Raw genomic sequence first — 6,570 nt, forward strand, 5'->3', positions numbered from 1 at the left:
TGTCTAGTTTTATTAAGGGTCTGAAATAATTGGTGATAATTAAAGTCCACAGGATTGGGAAGCAACATGGACAGCTTCAGCAGGAGGCACCGAGCCTACTGAGGAGAAGTAAAGACACCCCTTCTTCATGGGGTGGCGCCAGGTCAGTTACTCTCCTTGGTCCCAGTCACCCCCAATCCTCACCTCTTATCAGAGCTCTTCCTCCAATGCCCCTCGCCGGTATGCCCCAACATGGAGGAGACCCTTAATTGTTCTCAAAGGACTGGGTCTGGTCTGAACTAGGCACAAATCTCTCTGGACCCTGGGCAGAGGTGGGGCTGGGTAGGGGTGGACTAAGTTGGGGCATTTCTGCCTGGCTCCCTCCCCTGGAGAGAAGAAACTTCCTCAGGTGCCTCTGCCATCTCCCCACCCTGCCCCAAGAATCCTCAGCCCAGGGTTTGCTGAGTAATGGAGACAGGAGCACTTGCCCACTCTCACTTCCCTTTCTCGGGGGTGCATGTGACCCAGCTCTCCACCCCACACCATGGCGGTGGATGTGGTGAGCTTTCTTCTTCTCCTTGCAGCAGTCTTGGTGCCAGGCTCAGGGGAAGCTCCAGCCTCAGAGCAACATTTCCTTCTTCTTGAGACCCATCGGAGGGGGCTGCCTGCCCTCAGAAGCCAGGCCTTGGGCCGCAGGGAGCCGATGAGTCACTCAGGCTTCCAGCTCACTGGGCTGCTACTGTCGGAAAGTGGTAGGATCTATAGACATTCACTTTGTGCGTTGGCAATAAGGGGAGGGTGGGGCTAAAGAGGGCGGGGCCTGCTACCCAAAGGGAACTCCTTGGGGGCATCAACCCCTTAGCCCCTAGCACAGTGTCCCCTCAGGCCCCCAGCCGCAGTGGGTGGGCAGACTGACTGACCAGGGAAAGCGTGGGGCGTAATCACAGGGAAGCAGCCTTTTCCACTTCTCCGGGCTGCCTGGGTGGGGAAGGAGTTCCTTGGCACTAGCGATGTGGAAAGTGAGGGGTGGGGTGAGAGGTATGGGACCCGAGAAAGACGGATAGCAGTGTGTGTTCATGGGAGAGGGAGGAAGAGGAAGGAAGAGGGTGAAAGGGAGAGGGAGGGGGAATGACTTGGAAAGGGGAGTCCTATCACAGGTAAGGGCTGAAGTGGGTGGGGAGGCATCCAAGGCTTTGTTTTGACTCTGGGTGCCCGTACCCCTGACCACCCCATTTCCTGGGACCATCCCTGGCTCTGGAAAGTGAGGAAGAGGCTCAATCAATCACCATGCATGGGAGAGAAGAGACTTGCCCTGCCTCCCAGTCAAGGGGAAAAGACCCTCATGCCACACATGTCTTCCTGGGGCACAGCTTCACCCAGCCACACCTTCCATCTGGCCTGTCAGCTTGGAGCTGGGCAAGTGGTCCTTGTGGCACTTCTGTCTGGGAAGTAAGTCTTTTAAAGCTTTGGTCAATGAAAGGCTACTGCCCTCAGTTCCAGTGATGGACACAGCAGATGGGCCAAGTGCAGGGAGGACCTTAAGTGAGGGGTAACAAATGTAGGGGCCGCCACCCCCTACTGAATATTTCCAGTGACTTTCATCACCATAGTACTTTGTAGAAACTAATAATTCCCATTTAAAATTCTAAAATCAATAGGTGAAGGTTTATATCGAAAAATTTACCAAAGCTCATGGTCAAAATTTCTCGTATGACAAGACAGATTTCCATGTAATTGTGAGCTTGTGACCAATTGTACAACAAGTTTGATAATTCTAGTTGACTCAAATTGCAGAAGAATTGTGACCAGAATAAAACGCTAACCCACCATTTCAGGAGGATCTGTACTTGGCACATAGTCTGTCTCCAGCTGGAGAACTGACAAAACTTTCTGAAACAACCCTTTGAACAAGGGTTTTTGCAATTTCTTGGCATACACGTGTGTGTGTGTGTGTGTGTGTATGTGTGTGTGCATGTACACACATGTATCGGTGTGTGTGCATGTTTCCTTTGCAGCTTTTGGCCAGTGCAGTGTACTGGGCTAGGGTAAGATCCTTTGGGCCACTGAAGTCCTGGCTTTTGCTGGTCACCCAAGAAGAGATGACAGAACTCTGGAGAGGGATCGAGCAGTCCCAGCTAGGCCTGCATGTAAAAGGAGGCAGAGACGGACTTCCACCTTTGAGAAGCTCCGCCGGGGCCACGCCAGTGACACACAGTGATTCTGCTTTGGGCACAGCTGAGGGATATGTGAACCTTTCCAGAAGGTCATGGATACATCAGGATTTTAAAGGGGCAGCGCTTTGTCTCAGCAATCCCACTTCTAGGAATTTAACCAACAGAGAGCTCTATACAACTGTGAAAAAACAAGCACAACAGGTCTGTCCTGAGTTGTTTATGATGGCAAATAATGACAAAAAACAAACTGTCCACCAATAGGGGATGGTGCAGTAAAAAGTGGGACCATCCACAAAAAGGACCCTCTTAGGAGACCCAGACACAAAGCCCAGCTACTAATGAGCACTGAGGCCCTTGGTGCCCTGAGGCCGGTGCTATCCCCAGAGGTACCTGGCTTTCACACCTGTCTTTGTGCCCACTGCTCAGGGTGATGACGATCATCCTGAAAGAGAGCTGCAGAAACTGTGGTGGGGGCCACAGCCATCCTGGCCTGTTTGCAGGTCTCTGGGGGTTGTTCTCAAATGGAAGATTTGGGGCAGGACACCTGCCTTTGACCTTGCCTTGTAGTCTTGGCTTTGACCTGCTCTTCCTGTGAGACCTCTGTCAAGGTTCTCAACCTTCTAGGCTGGGCTTCGTGTGGGTAAAATGAACAAGCTCTGTAGCTGCCTTTGTCCGATCATTAAGCCATAGAAGCTACACTGTACTGAGCCCGTCACATGGGTTATCACATTTAATCCCCCAAAGACACTGGGTGAAGGGTCTTCATCATCATCATTGCCATCACCATTGGCCCCATGTCACAGAAAGGGAAATAAACCTGAGAGGGGGAGCCCCTGACTCATTTAAGTCCGAGGCCAGGACCCACCCCACCACAGGCCTGATCAACAAAGCACATCGTGGGAGCCAAAGTCATGGTCAGCACGTGAAAAGGGTGCAAGACACCATGTGACCACACCAGGGCCGGAAGCTGAGAAGGTGGTGAAGGTTTGGCTGCTTCCTGACAGCCTGGCAAAGCCTTCTCAATGGCACAAGAATCAAATCGCCCAGCCCTGCGGTGGCCCAGGGACTTGGTCAGAGGTGAGACTGGATGGGTGGTGATGGTCCAGTGAATAACCCTGGGCAGCTGCCTCCTCCTCCCACAGGAACCTCACTGCTCCCTCCAATCTAGGCCACCCACTCTCCCCAAGATGAGCTTCCACCCAGCCTATGGCCCCTCTTGTCCCAAGAGCCCCTCCTAGCCTGCCCCCTGCCCCACCCATCACCTCTCACTCCATCACGAGCCTCTGAGTTCCAGGCACACAGACTGCCTTCCCTTCCTCCCCAAGGCTTTGCATGTGCTACTCCTTCTTCTAGATACAGGTCCCCACCTCCTTCCCCCTGGGTCATTCCTCACCTTCTCTCAGGCCCTGCTCAGCTGTCATTTCCTCTGGGGAACCTTCCTTGGCCACTGGCCACATCCATCCTGGAACTTCCCTTTGGACCACTTACTGGGACCTCAACAAACTAAGAGTAGTAATGATGCAAGACAAGAAAGCCATTGCTCTTTCCTCTCCAGGGCTGCTGAAGGTCCTCCTTGGACCAGGCAAGTGTGGGGCTCAGAGATCACCAGAAGCCTAGTGGCTGCGAGTTACCAAAATTTCCACCTGGCAGGGCCTGTCCACAGATCTGCGATCATGTTTGTTTACTTATAGTCAGCAGTGAGGTGGGGGACACTCTCAGCTCCCAGAGCCAAGCACACAGCAGGCACTCAGGAAAGGCTTGTTATGTGACTAGCATATAAAAATACCTTGTTCACTTCAGGAGAGGAGACAGACATGGAAACCGATGCAAAAAGGGGCAATGACCTCTCTTAAAAGGGGTGGGGCTGGAAGTGCTGAATCTGCCGAGTTTCGTCCACCCCGTGGGCACCTGCGTGGATCAGGTTCCGTCATCACTTGCTGGGACCCTTCCATTGGCTTCTTACCTGTGTCCCTCATACCACAACCCCTTCCCATGCCACCTCACAATGTGCTCTCCACAATCTGCTCTCAGAATGAAGCGGAGCCCAGAAATAGCTTGGGCCTCACCAAAGTAGTTTCATACACAGGAGACAATTAACAAAACAAACGTTTAAGTTCTCCTTCAAGTTGAGACAGGTCTGAATGGGAGAATGCCTAGGAAATATCCTTGCCAAAAAAATGCAAACCTGGATTTGCTCACACTTTTTGATCCACCCACCGATTCAGAGGAAATTCAAAGGTCAGAGGAACATGTGACAGAACGCCCAGGGGCCCCACCAACAGAATCCAGGCTAAGGAAAATGCCATGCATTTCTTTATTTCTTCAACAACAAATTCAAGTGAAAAAAAAAAGAAAAGAAGAAGACAGAGATGGAGGAAGATCTATAGATTACGAGAGAATAATGTGTGGGTCTTATTTAGATCCTGGGAATTCGAACACTGACCGGATATTTGAGGATGTTAAGAAATCATTACTTGTTTGTCAGGTGTGACAAAGGTTTAAAACGCCTCTTTCAGAAATATGTACTGAACAAACTGACATTAAAAAAGAGGATATTTGGAATTTGGTTTAAAATAACCCCAAGGATTAGGAAATTAGGAGAGCTGACACAGGATCATCCATGAGGTGATGGGAATATGGAGTTCAGTAATTTCTTCTGGCTAATTTTGTACATGTTTCAAATGTTCCATAACAAAAAGGATTTGCTTTTTTTTCTCTTTGTTTTATTTTAAATCTTACATATCCCTATTAAAAAGTGAGGGAAAGAAACTAAGGCGGGAGAACCTCCCAGGCAGCGAGCCAGGTAGAGGTTGAGGGATTTCAGACAATTCCACAGAAGTTTGGGGTGTTCTGCAAATGCTTGAAACCAGCTTCCTCTTTCAAGTACACTTTTACCCAGTTTTCATAATCTCAATTAAAAAACACCCACCTTACACCCAGAAGTGACGGGATTTGGAGTAGTCTGCGGCCAGTGTCAGCCTACTCACTATTTTCAATTGTCTGTGAAAGATAAGTACAGAATCGAAAGTTAGAATTTAGAAACTTTTGTGGCAGCTTGACACAGTGACTTTGTCTCTTCAGTCTTATATTAAGATAATGGGCTTAAATTTTCTATACATACTATTTTTAAAAAAATTAGTTTCAGGTGTGCAAAGCAATGTACAAAGCATCTCACCCCTCGCAAAGTGATAACCCCTCTCCCCCAATCTATTGCCCCTCTGGCATCATATATATCTATTACAATTTATTGCCTCTATTCCCTATGCTGTACTCCATATCCCGTGACTGTATATATATATATTAAATTATAGTTGACATACAATATTATTGAGCTTCAGCTTCAGGTGTACCGTGCAGTGGTCACTAAGTCCATGAAGTGGTCTCCCTAATAAGACATGTGCCCATCTGACACCCTACAAAATGTTTGTAACATAATTGATTATATTCCCCAAACTGTCTTTCATATCCCCGTGGCAATACTGTAGTTACCAATTGGTGCTGTCTAATCCCCTCCCCTTCTCCTTCATCCCTATCCCCCTCCCATCTAGCACCCATCAGTTTTTCCTCTATATCTCTGAGACTGCTTTTGTTTACTTTGCTCACTTATTCAGTTCTTTAGATTCCAGGTATCAGTGAAATCATATGGGGTTTCTCTTTCTCTGTCTGACTTATTTCACTTAGCGTAATGTTCTCTAGGTCCATCCATATCGTTGCAAATGGTAAGATTTCATTCTTCTTTATAGCTGAGTAATACTCCATTGTATAAATGTATGTACGTTTTTATTATAATAACTTTTAGTGTATTTTTAAATTGGCCTATGAGAGATTGAAATTTAACAAATTTCAACTGAAATTGAAACCAAACAAATGACTGGACGCTCCCCACAAAAAATTTGAGAAGCACTATTATGGACCAGATGTTAATCCCCTGGAAACCCAAACCCACCCACTTCGGTGTCCTGCCAAAGAACCCAGGACAAAGCCTCCCTTCCCATCATCGGCGGAGCTGACTCTAGCACTTCCTATAAATGCAGCACTGACTAGAGAGCCACAGTACTGCTAGATTTTAATCCATGTTCATTTGTGTGCCACCACAGGATTGGAGCCACACTTCACCAAAGGCCAGCAAAGCCCAGGAGGTGCTGAGTGCCCAGCCCGTCTAGGTGCCATAGCCAGCCATGGTGTGGCAGTGCCACCAAATCACATCCCAGAACAGCCTAGTGGGTAGTGCACACACTTCCGTTTATAAACCGCTGACCAAGTGGAATATATTAGTCAGCCAGCTTTCACACACGTGACCACCACTGCTTACTTTTCAAACTTCTGGATGGGTTTAACTGTGGAGGGTCCTAAGACTGCAAGGTGAGTAGCTTTAAAATCTCCCACCGCTTCCTTGTGTCAGTTACCAATTACTCTA

General features: G+C 48.4%; 1 protein-coding gene across 3 annotated transcripts in view; it reads right to left on the reverse strand.

The window, feature by feature from the left end:
- CHDH (choline dehydrogenase) overlaps nt 1–6,570 on the reverse strand; it is a 31,971-nt gene that overhangs the window by 20,706 nt on the left and 4,695 nt on the right. Inside the window, exons 2-3 of one of the 3 annotated variants that reach the window (XM_088798496.1) lie at nt 5,083–5,153; nt 3,940–4,061 (exon numbers count right to left, since the gene is read on the reverse strand). The exons of 1 other annotated variant lie outside the window; for it this stretch is intronic. The gene's annotated coding sequence lies outside the window, so the exon portion shown is untranslated. The remainder of the gene's footprint in view (nt 1–3,939; nt 4,062–5,082; nt 5,154–6,570) is intronic. One more of the 3 variants, XM_019724254.3, reaches the window with a different exon arrangement.

Source organism: Rhinolophus sinicus, chromosome 5 (genome assembly GCF_057876585.1).
Source record: "Rhinolophus sinicus isolate RSI-liver-muscle chromosome 5, RSI-T2T, whole genome shotgun sequence".
Classification (NCBI taxonomy): domain Eukaryota; kingdom Metazoa; phylum Chordata; class Mammalia; order Chiroptera; family Rhinolophidae; genus Rhinolophus; species Rhinolophus sinicus.